Below are 17,347 nucleotides of genomic sequence, written 5' to 3'. Positions count from 1 at the left end.
CCTGTTGGTCACAGATATCCGCAAATATATTTATGCCTTTTTCCCCTTCCTTTTACTAACTACGTCTCCTGATAATATAGAAACCATTGGCGTATCCCATAATGGGGTATACCTATTTAACGTGGGAATCTCTATCATTTTGGTCACATATTTCCAAACTTTCCAAACTCCCTGAATTGTCTGTAACTTTGTACGTTTGTAAAACCCTCGCTCCATATATCTTAAACATAGCTTCCTATATGATTTTCCCATTGATAACTCAAAGGTTGATGGTATTCTAACGCCTATATTCAACATATCAGTGCTAAAGGATGAGAATAGTGGTACCATCTGTTGCAAAAAAGCTGCATAGTAATAAAGCCTAATATTTGGTACTAATAAGCCACCTCTATCTAAAGGTAGCGACAAATATTGTAAAGAGCGCCTTATTTTTCCATACTGCCACATAAATCCTGATATTATAGCCTCGATCCGCTTCATAATTGATTCATCAATAGCTAATGGTATGGAACGGAAAAGATAGAGCAGCTTGGGAAGTACATTCATTTTTATATAATTACCACGCCCTATAAGTGTTAAATGTAGGTTATTAACCCGCCGGAGATCCTTTCCAATAGCGTCAACTAGAGGCTTATAATTTAATTCCATAATATCTTTAATGTTGGCGCAGATGCAGACACATAAATACATTGCTCTATCGGTTCTCCTGATATCATTAAATATTAGATTTTGTGTACACACAATGATCGTTTTCCCTTTATTCACTGCGTAACCTGATAATGCTCCAAATTCTTCTGATAGCTGCTCTATCTCTTGAATGGCTTCAGTAGGGTGGCTCGTAATTACTGCTACATCATCCGCATATGCAAATATCTTACTTTCTGATTTCCCCGTTCTAACTGGAATAATTTTCTCACTAGCCATCAACTTCGTCAGCAAAGGTTCCAAATACAGGGCAAAAAGTATAGGAGAACAGGGACACCCCTGCCTTGTTCCTCTGGAGATATAGATATTCCCTGATTCCAAACCCATAAGTTGGATCCGTGCTGTAGGTTTGACGTACATTGCTCTTACGGCTCTAATGACATTGGGGCCAAGACCTTTATATCGAAGTACCTCCCAAAGAAACACCCATGACACCCTATCAAATGCTTTTTCTACATCAAGGAGGATCGTGGCCATCGGCCTTCCCCCTGCCGCCATGATGTCAAAAAGCGTAATTGCCCTGCGAACATGGTCCATCGTATCCCTTCCAGGGACAAACCCATGCTGCCAGGGGGAGACCAAAGTACCCATGATCCTCCCTAACCAATTGGCCAGGATCTTAGAATACACTTTATTGTCTGAATTTATCAGAGAGATTGGGCGATATGAAGATGGGGCGTCAGCAGGCTTTCCCTTTTTAGGGAAAACTATAATATCCATTTCTTTCCATGAATCTGGAGGGACCCCATTATACTGTATGCCCAAGAACAAATCAAGCATTAGGGGGGTAGTAACTTCGTTCAATAATCTATAAATCTCCAGGGGTAATCTATCTGAGCCAGGGGCCTTACCTGCTGCTAATTCATTCAGAGAATGAAGCCCTACAGGTTGTAATGTGTGGGTTAGATGAAAACTTGCCCAGGCGCACCGCTTGAGAGCAATCCTCCAAAAAGGAGGAGATCCAGCGTGCTGCGGTTCCTAAAACTCCGGCCCTCCTAACACGGTCGACCAAAATGTTGTGGTCGACCGTGTCGAAAGCCGCAGACAGGTCCAACAAGGACTCGGGGACAACCTTTGTCAGCAAAATCACGTAAGCTGTCCATAGCTGACAAAATCACGGCTTCGGTGGAATGCGCGGGACGGAAGCCGGCCTGATGGGAGTCCAAGTGTTTAGACAACTCCAAAAAGTTGGAAAGGCATTTAGCTACATAGCCCTCCAAAACCTTGGCCAGAAAAGGCAATAGAGATATGGGACGGTAGTCGGAAAGAAGCGCAGTGTCAGCTCCCAACTTTTTCAGAAGAGGGACTACTGTAGCTTTTTTAAAAGCTAAGGGGACTGTGCCTGATGTGATAGATTTGTTCAATAGGGCAAGGGCCGGGCCAGGGGGAATAGCGAGGCACTCTTTGAGAATGTGAGGAGGGCAACAATCGGAGGGAGCGCCAGATTTGATTTCCACTAAGAGAGATTGGAAGGCCTTTTCACTAATAGTAGGAAAACCACTAAGGGTGCTATTGTTACAGTGGTGGCCAGGAGAATCCTGCTGAGAAGGGTGAGACGGGATACTAGTTTTTATTAGAGAGATCTTGTCAATGAAATAATCATTCAGAGAATCACATAATTCCTGGGAAGGGGCAGCCTTTCATAGGGTGCGCTCAGGGTTGGAAAGTTCATCTATTATCGAAAATATTACTTTAGAGCTGTGATTAGAGTTCAGAATACGGTCAGAGAAAAAAGCCATTTTGGCCGTCAAGATATTTTTCTTATACTCTTTGTGCGCAGTGATGTACTGAGATCTTTTTCCTGGAGAGTATTGCTGACGCTATTGTCTCTCCAGTTGACGTACAGTCAATTTCTGTGCCTTAAGATCATCTGAGAACCATCCGTTCGCCTCTGTCCGACACACTAATTTTACTCTTTTAGAAGGAGCGTGTTTATTACTAGCATCGAGAAGCCATTTGGATACCTTGTTTTCCAGGGTATTAACATCATGGTCTAGTGCTGGAGTGGTATCAGCTAGTGTGTTAAGGAAATCTTCTTTGTTGATAAGATTCCATCTTCTGGCTAGGCCTCCTTCCAGCGTTTTGATTTTCGGGGGAACAGATCCTGTGATTTGGAATTTCAGTAGATGGTGGTCGGACCAGATACAGGGTAACACAGTAGGGATAGAAATATTCACCCCGGTAGCCCATATTTGATCCAGGATCCGCCCCTTAGAGTGGGTTGAGGAAGAGAGAAGCTGGGATAGATTTAAATTTCTGAGTAGATCAGAAATTTCTGCAGATTGAAGCACTTCATTAAGATCGTCGTACCAGTAATTGAAATCTCCTGCCAGAAGGACCCTATCGTGCTCCGTTACTAATTTGGCTATCTGTTCGCTAAGAGCCAGTGGGAAGAGAGACATCGGCTTAGGTGGTCTATATAATAGGACACAGACCAGAGAGTCGTTGGCTGACTCTAGTTTAATCACGATATTATCCATATCAGTAAGAGAGAGGCATGTCAGAGAGCAAAAACTAAGATCGTTGTGAATGACGGCCGCCACACCGCCACCTGACTTGCCCGGGCATCTGTTAGCCGACATGATGTAATAGTCAGGGGGAAGTGCTGCAAGTATATGCGGGGCGGATTCATCGGTGAGCCAGGTTTCAGTCAGTATCAGGACATCTGGTTTATCATTGGTCAGGTCATATGTTTTTTCTCAGCCTGTATAAGTTGGCACATTAGTGCCTCCTTTCTATCTGCTTGAGCTTTTCTTTCCGCTGCTACAAAGCTCGCAGTCTCCCCCCGAAGTGTGGCTTTAAATGAATCCCAAACCATGTTACGACTAGCGCTGAATCTGTTACAATTAAAAAATTCTAATGCCCATGCTTTAATATGATCAACATACTTAGAGTTAACCAAGAGTCTTTTATCAAAAGACCATCTACTTCCTTTTTTTTTAATATGACCATGTAGTTCCAACGTAATGATCAGGGGATTGTGATCAGATATTACCTTCGGGAGTTTTTTAATAGCTGCATCCCTAACCAGACTTCTAGAGATAAAAAAATAATCGATCCTCACATACTTGCTATGAGGATAAGAGAAATAGGTATAGCCAGCATCCTGGGGCTTCTTAATTTTCCATACATCCTCTAGGCCATGGGTTTCTTTTAATCATGTTAATGCACTAAACACTTTCGGCTTCCTACCCCCATAGCACGTCTTACCTGACCCATGTAAGGGATCGTTAACCGGATCTATGGATATGTTAAAATCTCTGCATAAAATTACAGGGGTTGGCCAAACTGCTATTTCGATTTCCAGCGCCTCCAATACCGCTGGATCATCTTGATTAGATGCGTATATAGTGCCTATTGTAACCCCAGCCTCTATTTCAACCAGAGCCCATCTGCCCATATGATCGGCTGCCTTTCTTTTAACCGATCCCAGCGCAGATTTCATCAAGATAGCCACCCCTCTAATCTTAGAGGTCTGAGTCGAACAAACCACAGTCTTATAGCCCAGGATGTCAATCAGGCTTCTACTGGCCCACGGGATATGTGTCTCCTGGAGACATACTATATCGTAATCAAACAATCTAATATAATTAAGAAGACGCTCTCTCTTATCCCTATCGTTCATCCCAGCTACATTAATCGTACAAATCGTTACTCTCCCCATAATTTCACATTGATTTGTCCCAACTTACTGCCTTTCCAATTCTTCCCAAATTTAATATACTGTGTTATATAGCTACTGATCCTCACTACCTCAATCCTTATTTTCTCCAAAAACTTAATTTTATTGAATCGCACGCTTTGAGATACACTTTCTTTAACAATTTTTTCCCCCCCATTCCCAAACCCACCTCTCCCAGACCCCCCACTCCACTCACCCCACTCACCCACTCCAGCCCCCCACCCTCTCCCCATCTCCATTTGGTGAAGCACTGACAAAGTCTGTGTATGATGGTCGCTGAGCACAAATTCGAGAGCCCATCCAACAGTATGCCCATTTCCTATACCCTTCTCACAAATTAAGATGAAGACAAATATCTCACATAGATACAGCAGTCAGGCAGGCATGCCACCCTAATATACTCTCCTGTCTCCCACTCCAAAATTATCTACAAGCTATCTAAAAACTCCTTAGCTTTTATCTCCGATGAAAAAAAATGAGTTTCACCCCCCGCTATCACCTTAAGTCTTGCTGGGTTGTTCAAATAGGCCTGGGCATTCTTATCTTGAAATGAGTTAATAAGCTGGCGAAGACGCCAGAGCCTTTCAACCGTAGCGTGACAGTAATCAGGGCGTACAAAATATGAGATATCTCCTCGTACTCTCTTTGCCTCTGGTCTAGCCTTCTCATATATCCACTGCCGTAATAGGTAATTACCCACATAGACCAAGACTGCCCTTGGGAAGGCTCCCTCCCTCCCGGCTTGCTTCTGCACAAAGGGGAATCGGTGCACACGTTGTACTTCAGTATGCCAGTTCCAGTCTTTTAACTCTGGGAGAGTATCCTTAAACAAGGTCAACATATATTCCCGAAAATCCCCCCCCTCGACCCCCTCGGGAATGCCTAGTACTCGAAGATTGTTTCGCCACTGGCGATTCTCAAACTCTTCAAGTTTCCAGTTTATGTCAATCAGCTGTGCTTCATGGGATTCAGAGCGACAATTCTTATGGCATCCATCAGGTAACTGAGCCCTACCTCAGCATGACAGATGTAGGTAGTAACGCCCAGAGAAACAGTAAGTAATCTACGTACAAGGCTATTTTCTACTATTTGCAGGTTTTCTGATTTGCTATATCCCCAGACTCAAGCCCCATAAAGTCCAACCGGTATACACTTGCTCTTATATAAATGTTATAGCTCTCTCAAAGGCTTATGTCCTAACTTTGATGCAAAGTGAAAGACTGCTTCTATTACTCTAGAAAATTGCTGTGAACTTAAGTTCAATAAATTGCCCCAAATTTTCTCTGAATCCATGGAGATTCCTAAATAGTTTACATTTTTTACCTTGGCTATGTGGATCCCCCCCAAATCGAAACATGGATTTGGTGCATTTTGAGCCATCGATCATAATGAATGATTAAGTAAGGTTTACTTTTAAATGCAAATCATTCACACAAACAGTAAACACATCCATCAAAATTTGCAGCCCATTTTCAGTTCCTGCAATTAGCACTGTGTCATCTGCATATAAGAGAGTATGGATGGGACTTTTCCGACTTCCACCATGTTATTCCCTTTCAGCGATAGATAACTATCCAATTCATTATTGAAAATAAAAAACAAATGGGGCCAAAAGACAGCCCTGCCACATTCCTTGATTGGAGTTTATCAATGGAGAACATTTCCCATTTGGGTCCACACCATATCTTTATAGGCGTTTCCCAGTGTAAGCGCCTAAGTAAAACGACAAGCACACAATATTTTCTATATGGTCCACAATTCTGAGCAGCCTAAGTCCATGAATGCCATGGGTAAGGAATCTCTCCTGGCTGCCTGTCCTTATTAAAAGAAACAAATGTAGACATTTCTTCACTGAATGGATACCTGGTCAGTATTCAAATTGGACATCACACAAATTATTGTTTCTTTCCATCCAATCCTATAATCTGGGGAGAAAGATTTGAACTAGGCTTTTGGTAGTAGAATTCAGTAATGATATCTTCTTACAAATGGGTACAATAATTGCCTCTTTCCAGTATCCAATGACTAGATCATCAATCACTATTTGGTCAAAAATATTATGATAAAAATGTATGAACATAAAGTCAAAAGTCAGTGAGAAAGACAAGAGTAATATTTGGAAACAATTACTATAACAAAGTACTTCCACATTAATGCAAATAAACTTAAAGGAGATGACAATTGCCAAACCCCCCTTCACCCTGCCTGCAGATGAGGGAGTTGCTAGGGTACAGTAAATATGAAAAACATTGATTCAAAAATTATTTGTCTTCCAAGTCCCTTGGCAGCGTATTAAGTCATAATCTCCCAAAAACAAAAACCATTCTGCATTGGACAATTGAGAACCAACTCCGGCTAAATTTCATGAGAGGAGTCTAAGACCTCCTCCCCTACTGAGTGTACTCCTCTTTCAAGTAGAGAGGGCTGGTGGATTAATCTGGTCTCTGGCATCCCCTCTAACATCACATGTGCGTAGAGTTGGTGGAATATGATAATATCATGGGTGTGAAATCAGATAGTGTCTTGCACAGTGTTGATGGGTGCAAAATGGTTTCTTGTTTCAATGTTATACATCAATATTATATACCAACTGATTACTGCTCCCCAATTGGGGACCCAGTACACAATCATTACCAGTTTAGAAGCTCTTGAGGTGTGGCCTATAAAAATATCCCAAAGGGTCGGCTTGAACTCTTCCTGGTAACTCAGCCAGGTGGTTCAAGTGTAGTAATAGATTTCTTAACAAAGTATGCCTTTTAAAGTTAATGACCAGACAATCACCATCTAAATGCTTAGGTTCACAACCAACCAAGCCAACCCTTCTTTCTAAAAGTATTTCAACAGACAAATCATCAGATCATCCTGAGTTTTTCCTTAACTAGTGGCCAAGTGATTTAAGTCCAATCAATCTTCTCACATATTGCTGGCTAGCGGTGGAACTGCCTCTAAGACAATCACATAAGCCATGCAACTGGGTGGCAGTTGGAGGTGGACCTCACTTTTTACTGGGTATTTCTATCCCTGCTGTGCCTTGGATGAGAAGGCTGAATTACTTCCCAATGGGCGATGAGTGATTGCTATTGTGATTTAGCCACAAAGTAGATTCACTTATCTCAGAGACTCTTCCTACAATGTGACACAAGAAGAACATGCCTGCTGTTGAACACCTCAAGTCGAAAGACAGATTTTATCATCTAGGGCTTTCAATTGCTCTTGAATGTCGATATGAAAATCCTTCAACATCTCTAATTTCTTAAAGAACGTTGAACAATGATCAATTAATTTATTTTGCAAGACCATAATTTCAGTTTATTTAGTATTCCCTACTTGGCCAGCTAAAGGAGGGCAAGTGCTGGTGTTCTGATTAACTTATAGTTTGCTGAGTTGTCTTCCTGTAGAATTGCAAAGTGTTTGGGACTTTCCCCCCTTTTGTTTCTTCTAAGGTGTGGATAGGCAAGTGGAAGTCTGAGTTCATATACTGGCATCAATGGTGTCAAATTGGAAATCTTGAATGACTTAAGGATTTCTTATGCATACTGTAGACCCTTTAGGGATCACACCCACTTGGTTATCAGTGTGGTTACCAACCTCCTCTTCCTCCAGAGCTGTTACCATGCTCTGTACAGTGTAATCAATCAAGATAAGGGATTCCCTACATAACGACTGCACAACATTGATCCTTTGCTCAGCGAGCTCAATTTCATTGTTGATTGCCTCAATGGCTGTTATAAGGTAGTTGTTGACTGAGGAGGAAGTGGGGCCACAGCATCCGTCCCTCTTATTAGTGTGTTAGATTTCCTTTTACCAATGTTAGATTATGTGAGATAGGTACCAGCCTACCTTAAGTTATGTCCTCCAAATTCAAACCATGAATCAAAAAGAGAGGTGGCTCAACTCAGTCTCCTTCAGATTCTGATGTATACAGACCCTCTTGGTCTGGTCTTTGCTCAGGCTGCATCCGAGCATGCCTGCCACAATGCTGTGACCTCTAAGTCGCATGGCACACTGGGTTGTATAGGTCTCCCCCAACTTGGAGTAGGACAAATCCTTCATCTCCCATGCTGAAGGACTGCTGTTTGCTCTAAGTAGCCCTCCTTGCTCCTCCACCCTGAAGCAGTGTAGCAGTCTGGGCAGTGTAGTTCTCCCCCAATGCGGCGTGGGACAAAGTCCTTTAGTCTTTTGGTCTCCTAATCCCTATATAAAAATAGTCTCTAATTTTCCTATTACAATCTAGATGTGACATCCTAACCACCTGTAATAAGAAAATAATGTAGCTGTTTAATTGTAATAAGTTATTAGAGATGAGCAGAGACATCACAATGTCTGCTGCCAGGAGCAAGCAGACACTGTGAAGGACAATTCAATGGGAAAACATAGAACTGCTACGTAAACAGGGAGAACGGGCTCTAGCTTTTTCAGATCTTGTAGGGAATCTGCCTTTTTTGTGTGGTCATCCAAGATTTTTCACCTTTCTCTAAACCCTGTTTTTGCTGGATTTAAAACTCTGTGCCCTGTTACCTTGCTAAATAGGAGTAAAGTACCTTTGCTCTCCCCTTAAATACAGTCACGGCTCGCACAGGTAAGCTTGGTGGGGCGGTGATGCGGCGCGGGGGAGGGGCGGGGTGGGGGTTATTGGAATTCGACATACGACGGGGTAGTCAAAAGTAAGTAAATAAAACCACTTACATTGCCTCGCCACCTCAGCAATGCAGCGAGCACAAGGTAAGTTGTTTTATTTATTTATTTACTTTTGACTATCCCATCGTAGGTTGAATTCCACTACCCCCACCCTTCCCTGCCTCACCACGTTTACCTGTGTGAGCCGCCACTGCTTAAATGTGGTTAAATTGGCTCACCCCTAATTGAGTTATTGAACTGGCTAATACATTTCTAGTATATGGCATAGAAATAGTGCACAGGGCCTGGAAGTTAAATGCCATCTGTGGACTGCAGCACTTATTGTGCCATCCACAGAGGGGGCCTGGAAAAAAGGCTTCAGGTCTACCATGTATAACCTGATTGTATCAGCCTAAAACCCTGCTGTCAAACCTGTCAAAATAACCCCTTTTTACAGGTGGGATTCCCTGCTTTGGAATATTTTTTAGTCACCCTTAAGTGCACCTTGTCATCCTCATTTACGAAATTAAAGCTGGCATGTTACTCCAGTGAGTAGCAGGGTTGTAGAGGAACCCAAGAACATGCAAAAGTCCAGATTGTAAAGTTTCATCTATACGTTTCAAAGGAACTAGATGCAAAAGTCATTTAAAGACTATTTCTAAAAGCCAAACTCAGTGGTAAAGTTGAAATCCTAATAAATATTTAGTAAAAGTAACTTTTAAAAACATATCTTTTCGCCTGCCTGAAACTCCTGGATGCTAATTTACATTAGCTCTCCAACAGCTGTCAATCAAGTGCACTATACCACTTTGATTGACAAGTTGACTTGAATAAGCAAGGATGACTCCTCTGAGCTCAACTTGATATTCAGGCTGCTCCACCTTCTGTTGCTACAACAGTGTCAAATCCTGACTGATAGACTTGTCTGAGGCACATGTAAAGCTTTTACGCCCTTTAAAGGGACTACCCAGGGCCAGAACTTAATTCTTGTGAATCCCCTGTCTGGTTGATGGAGCTTGCTTTGTCTTATTAGACTTCGGTCTCATTTGTTGTTGTGAATCCAGGGCCTGCTTCAAACTGGATTGTATTGCTAGATGTGAGAGGACACTAGTAATTTCTATAGTACACTTTGCTCTACTCCCTTGTCTGTGACTTTGACCATCATGGAATAGACCTGATGTGTTGCACTTTAGGTCTGTCGCACTAAGGCAAGCAGGAACTACTGAAAAAGTAGGTAGGCCAGAGCCTGAAAACTTTAAACACATTGGTTAGGAAGCGTAGAGGAGTCACCAATACCCAGTGGCTAGTGGCAACCATAAATGGACCACCCATAGTACTCTCTTCAGGACATTTACTAGACCTGCATAAGATCAGAAGAGGACAGGACCTGCTGTCTGTGACCTGAAAGGAACTCTGGGGTACTGGACATGCTCTTCCTTGCACCCAGGACACAGGAGTGGACTCCAAACGTGAATTGGCTGACCTCCTGTGTAGCTACAGGGGTACAACAAGCTGCAAGAGGTATTTTCTCTGAAGTGCCCAGCTGACCAGTGCCAACTGAACCTAAACTAGACTCTGGTGTTGGCCTCTGCCTCACACCTTGAGAGTCTCTAAGTTCCTTCCATTGATGTGCTGGGAGCCTTAGAAATGTACTCTTATAGTTGCTCCAGAGCACCAGCAGGACCAACTTGCTCGAGGTATCTGACCTTCTGCTCCACTGCTACAGTGTCAGCGGCGACCTGCAGGGGAGGTTTTTCTTCTCAAAGAGTAATGATGTCCCATTCTGTGTTGTGACTTAGAAGAAATATCTACTCTTTTTCTAAAAAGGAACAAAGCCCTTTTCTGAAGAGGGACTTAGACACTTTTTTCAAACTTTCTGACTTTCACTGGGACCAATTCACTTGGTGTATCTGACCATTGTTCCATCATGGTTGGCCTGAAATTGTGCCTAGATCCTGGTCTACTGCTTCAATAGACTAACATTGGAGCTTAGTGCTTTTCAATTCTATTCTTACTCAAAACCACAAAAATTCATATCTCCTTTTATTGAGTTTTTGGAGCTTTGATTTCATTTCATCTATTACATTTTACTTTGGTTTGGGATTTTTATTGCTTAGTGTTCTGATTTTCTGACTGTTTTGGTACAGCATAAATACTTTACATAGTGCCCTTAGTTCTGCCTGTCTGCTCTGTCCCAAAGCTACCAGGCGGTTGAGCTCAGATTAATTTAGTGACTTTAAGGATTCACCCTGAGAAGAAGTCCCATGGTTCTTTGAGGTGGGCAGTCTACCACCCCAAAATATTAACTCACTTTCTTACAGCTTTTCTGAACTGTTGGCCTGTATTAAGCAACAGAAAGGAGCCATTTACAATAGCATTTCATTTCTTCTATAACTATAGCTCAAAATACAAAAGCAGGAATCTCTCTGCATGTTAGTTGTTATATACTATAGCTATTCTTGAAAGTGATTTACATTTAACTATATGTACTATATTTGTGTAAGAAATTTCTATTTGTGCATTGAAGTGTTTTATTATCTTATATGTAACTCAGACTCTTCTCTGGTGACATCTGTTCATCTTGTTATCCCATCCAACAAAATACAATTCGTTTTACTACTCAGGCAGTTGATGAACAGGGGAGGTGCTCATGCAGTGAGATATGTTGCCATTTACTACACTAGTTATCCATGTTCTACAACCTCTCTCCAATGTCCTCGTAGTTAAATAGGACATTTTACAAGTGCTTCCCAAAGATAGGAGCAACTCCTACATTTTAATTATCCATTACATTAATTCATCAGCATCCAAAAATCAATTTCATACATTGAAAGACACATTCTTTAACAAAATTAGTAATTTTGCAAACAACTGGACACACACCTACTGACCTCACTCACTTAACTTTTAACATTTCGGTTAACATTTCATGGGCATACATTACATGTACTAATTCCAGGAAGGGAATCAAAGTCACATTAACTAAGATAGATTCTCTGACATAAATGGACCTTCACTTCATTATCTTCTGATTCAGTTTTTGAAGCATGAACTCCATGAACCTATTAAATCCATCCTGTATTACCTTGGATCGAACATTATGAGTTTCAGATGATCACCATATAGGTATTATGTTAGAACCAGTCCTCGGTGTTGTTTTCATCGAGAAGGCAGCAGTGTAAGTCATCTGTTTCCAAATCTAACGATTCGGACCAATTCTTCTTTTTAAACAAATCAACCTCCACCCTCTAGAAATGTGTGCATTGGCCACCCAATAACTCACATACACAGTCTTTCTTTCTTTTTCTTTCTTTCTTTCTTTCTTTCTTTCTTTCTTTCTTTCTTTCTTTCTTTCTTTCTTTCTTTCTTTCTTTCTTTCTTTCTTTTTGCCTTTTTGCCATTTCTGAGCTATAAGCAATATGAAACACACAGAGTAAAGTTAATTAACATTTGATGTTTTGTGTACTAGCAGAGAATGCCAATCATTGACAATTTTATCGGGTATATGCCAATGCTCTGCATAGAGATCCTCTCAAGCCTAGAAGTGGAGAATATGTTTAATTGTGTGCTGCTAGGTTTATTGGAGTATAATGTTTATTTTAATCAATTAATAAAACATTTTTAAATTTTAAATTAATTATTACTTTTTAAATAATTATTTACATTATTTAATTGTTTTTAAATAAATATGTATTTTATATTCATAGTTTTATATTTTTGAACAATTAATAGTCTTTAAAATATGGTATGTGTTTCCAGTGAATTCATTTGTTTAACTTTTGCACAGATTAGAGTAGAAATAGTAAATTATACCCCTCCGGTGTCCAGTGCTTTCCCTACTGTTGCACAGACTAAAGTGGGAATAGTAAATTGTAACCCTCTGGCCTCCAACGCTTTTGCTACTATTGCACAGACAGGAGTGTGAATAGTAAATTATACCCCTCTGGTGTCCAACGCTTTCCCTACTGTTATACAGAATGGAGTGGGAATAGTAAATTTTACCCCTTCGGCGTCCAACACTTTCCCCACTGTTGCACAGACTCGAGTAGGAATACTAACGTATACCCCTCTCACGTCCAACGTCTTCACTTCTGTTGCACAGTCTGCAGTGGTAATTGTATGTCTATTTTTTACAAAGTTTACTATATTTTTCTGATTGTTTAAATTTCTGTAATATTTCTATTTGCCTAGTCTTTTTAATTGTTTATGATCTGTATATATGTATATCATTTTTTAAAAGTTATTAATATTTTTAGTAATTGTGTTTTATAATGTTTTTATTTGTTTTCATTTTTTTATGTTTTATGTATTTATAAATACAAATATATAAAACAAATATATAATTATATATAGATATCTATATAAGAAACTGAATAGCAAATTATATCTAGGCAAGCTCGCCCTCCACAGTTTTTGGATTTTCAGAAAAGGTGTTTATTGGCAACATGTTTCACCCACACTCGGGCTTCGTTACGGCCACTCAAGAAAAACACAGTGCCCTATAACCTTTAAAAACAAGAGGTTGGGTAATTCCATAGAAATAGTAAACATATTGCGTTATGATTTTCAGGTTTTCAAAACATCAGAACCAGCCAAGTAGCTGAAGATCAATCACTGATCAATGCTCAAAAATAGCAAAAATTGTCGCCCATTTGCCATATCATTACAAGAAAATGAATGTTTCTGGTTCTGATTTTGTACGTGTACATTAATTTAATTTGGTTTATATTTATTTGTTTCAATTTAAATGTTATACTTTGGCATTAATATGAGCATTTGAATATTTCCAATGTGAGACTTATCACTGCATGAGTTGAAAACCTGAAAATCATGACGCAATGTGTTTTCTATTTCTATGGAATTACACAACCTCTTGTTTTTAAAGACAATGGGGCACTGTGTTTTTTTTTGTATGGCCATGAGGAAGCCCGTGTGTGGGTAAAACTCGTTGCCAATAAACATCTTTTATAAAAATCCCAAAACTGTGGAGTGCGAGCTTGCCTGGATTTAATTTACAATTCAGTTTCCGATTGACATTTAAGACGGTTTCTGGAACCTGTGTGCTCGCACCAGCCCAGCTAGAGTGTACAAGACTAGTTTATTTGCAGGACTTTTTCCAGATAGCCTTTCAACCGGTTCCCGCCACCGCTTTTGGAATCATTAACTCCATGATTCGTTACGACTGCCGAAGGGACTAAACAGAGAGGAGTGGAATGAATACAGCTGTTAGACAGAGGGGAACATGCACCGGACTGCCCATATGCTGGAGGATGAGTGAGGTTTGGTTTGTTGTCCCTTTGTGCTGTCGTGGGTTGTCCGCTCACTGTTATCATTATGGAACCACGCTGTGTGTATAGCGGCAGGGGCACCTCACCGTACTTATGATTAGAGACTCAGGTTCTGGAGATATCATCTGTGATTTTTGCAACCATCTTATAAACTGCTACGTACATGTTTTTTAGCTAATCAAAACAAAAGAGAGCAGATGCAGCGTACTGTTTGTTTAATGAACAGGAACATGGCTTGGATCTGGAAAATATGACCGGTCCCCCAGTCTGAGAAACTTTGCAAAAAGAAAATCAATAGATGCTGGGAAGTAATGTCACTAGAGGATTACATCGAAGTTGGCAGGGTGCCTTGTGGATTAAGGATATTAATTACTCCCACTTATAAAAATCTGCATCCTGAACTAGTGGAAGAGTGGTCCCAATTAATTGCAGCCATGTGCAAGAACATGGCGGGCCTCCTATTCAAATATGCAAATATGGAGTTGGAACAAGTAACTAAAGAGATGGCTGAGTTGAAGGATATTCTTGCAAAGAAACCAGAACAAGAAGAGATATGGAATTTTTCATCACTGACGGGGAAAAGAGAAATATGAGGAGAAAATCGAGGCAGAAAGCGACGAACATTTCTGCGTGACAACAAACGAAGAAGCAGTAATGGGTGAGAATCTATTGACACCCCCTGTCCTAACTCCAGATGAACAGTCATTACTTGAATGGGGTCTTTCCTTTTGCCCACAGCGAACCTGGACTACTGCAGGACAGGTATTGATATGTTTCTTTATATACGTAAATTAAAACATGAAAAAGTGTTTATGCAGCAAATCATAAAGCATAATGTACCTGCAGCTGCTCAGGCTTGAGACACTCCCTTTGACATACTGTATTTGGGAGATATCCCTGGGATCAGGGCCCTCGCTGAATTGGGAGAAAAATCATCGGGTGGGGTGTTTTTGGAGAGGAATTTCTTGACATCATTGAATGTAGAATTAGACAATACTTGCTGTGACAGTTTCAAACCTAAATCTCTTTGCAACCCCAACACTCAACATGACTTGATAGACTCATTTTATGAGATAGTAAACCGTGATCTCATGTACCTGTGTAAAAAATCAGCCAACAATTTTGCATACAACTTAAACAAGGGAGAAAGGGAGACATTAACATCTTTGTCAAAGGACCAGAATATTGTTATCAAGCCTTACAATACAGGGGCAATATCGTCCTTTGGGATATTAATAAATACCAAAAAGAAGCACATAGACACTCTAACAGCTATGAAAGAAGCACTAACCTCCCTTTACAACATCGCAATAAGGAATTTTTATGATGAGCTACATAAGTGGAAGGCCAGAGAGATACTAAGCATAGATGAATACCAGTTCTTACTGATAAAAACCCCATAGCCCCATGTTTTTACATGTTGCCTAAGGTGCACAAAAATGAAACGGATCCTCCAGGGAGAGCAATAATTTCTGCCAATACAGTCTCTTAGAACAGACATCCATCTATCTTGATTTCCACCATCTCCCTTATGTACTTGCCGTACCGTCATACTGCAGAGATAGTACTGATTTCATCACAAAAAATTCTGAAATACCATGGCAGCCCAGGTACACATTTGGGACCATGGATGTGGTCTCTTTGTATGCATGTATTGATCACAAACTAGGTATACAGATATGTAAGCATTTCTCTAGGGATAAACTGTTAAACAGATATGACCACTCTATGATGTTATTAGAAATGTTACGTTTTTGCCTTGGGAATCATTTCTTCATGTTTAAGGATGAATGGTACTGCCAGCTCACAAGGACTGCTTTGGGAAGTTGCTTTGCTCCAAGCTATGCCTGCATGTTTAGGGGATGGTTGGAGGAGCAATATGTATGGACAGATGAGAATTAAATGTAGACTAATCAAATAGTTTTCTGGACCCAGTACATAGATTATTTGTTCTTGGTATGGGAGGGTTCTGAAGATGTTCTGTTTGAATTTCGGACACACATCTTTCAAAATAACTTGCATATCGCTTTCACACACAAAATTGATAAAACTCAAATGGATTTTGTGGGTGTATCAGTCACAGTGGTAGAGGGGAAAATACACACCAGTTTGTATCATAAACAAGGAGCTGGGAATAGTATTCTCCAAGCTAAGAGCCACCACCTGCAAACATTTAAATGGAGTATTCCATACGGTGAGTTCCTAAGTGCCAAGCGAGCATGCAGGACCCCATCAAGCTTCAGAGATGAGGAAGGCAGGATGGTGTCTAAATTCAGAGCCAGAGGGTACCCTAATAAGATTTTGAAAGAAGCTAGCAGCAAGGCTGCCCTCACTTCCAGAGAGCACCTCCTAATGCAGAAGAAGAGGGGGCCACAGTACCCGAATGCGGTTAGGCTTATCACTACTTTTAACAGTGAAGCAAGCGCCTTTCGAAAGATACTCAACAGACATTGGCACTTAGTAAAATCAGATCCAATCATTGGCATAGTTCTGCCACCACATTCCTTAGTAACTTAACGCGAAGCAAAATACCTGAGACTATCTCGTACATAGCTACATTAGCTCTGACACAAACAGAAGGGGTTGGTTACAAGAACAGGTGGGTTGCTACAAAAATGGTCCCTGCAAGCCGTGTCGTGGAAGCAGGAACAGAAAAGAGTATACATTACCTACTGGACAGACAAGACGCATCAGCAAATTTATCACATGTGGGAATGATTACGTGGTATATGTACTGCAATGCCCATGTGGATATCAATAAGTGGGGAGTACTATCTTCCCAGTGAACCGGAGGGTGTTGGGGCACTACCGAGGTATTAAGAACTGTGACACAAACTACCCAATAGCAAGACATCGGGCCAAATTTCACTATCAAAATGTTGACTTATTATTTTATTTTGGCATTTACAGGAACCTGCAAAGTGTCCTTGGTGGAGACAGAGAGAGGAAACTCAGACTGCTGGAGTCGGAGTATATTATCCTGCTTGGGATTAAATCCTCGGGAGACCTCAATGAGGATGAGGAACTTTTTGTGCATATTGGATTATCAGATATA

The sequence above is a fragment of the Triturus cristatus genome, chromosome 5_1 (genome assembly GCF_964204655.1).
Source record: "Triturus cristatus chromosome 5_1, aTriCri1.1, whole genome shotgun sequence".
Lineage (NCBI taxonomy): Eukaryota > Metazoa > Chordata > Amphibia > Caudata > Salamandridae > Triturus > Triturus cristatus.
This window is presented reverse-complemented; position numbering follows the sequence as displayed.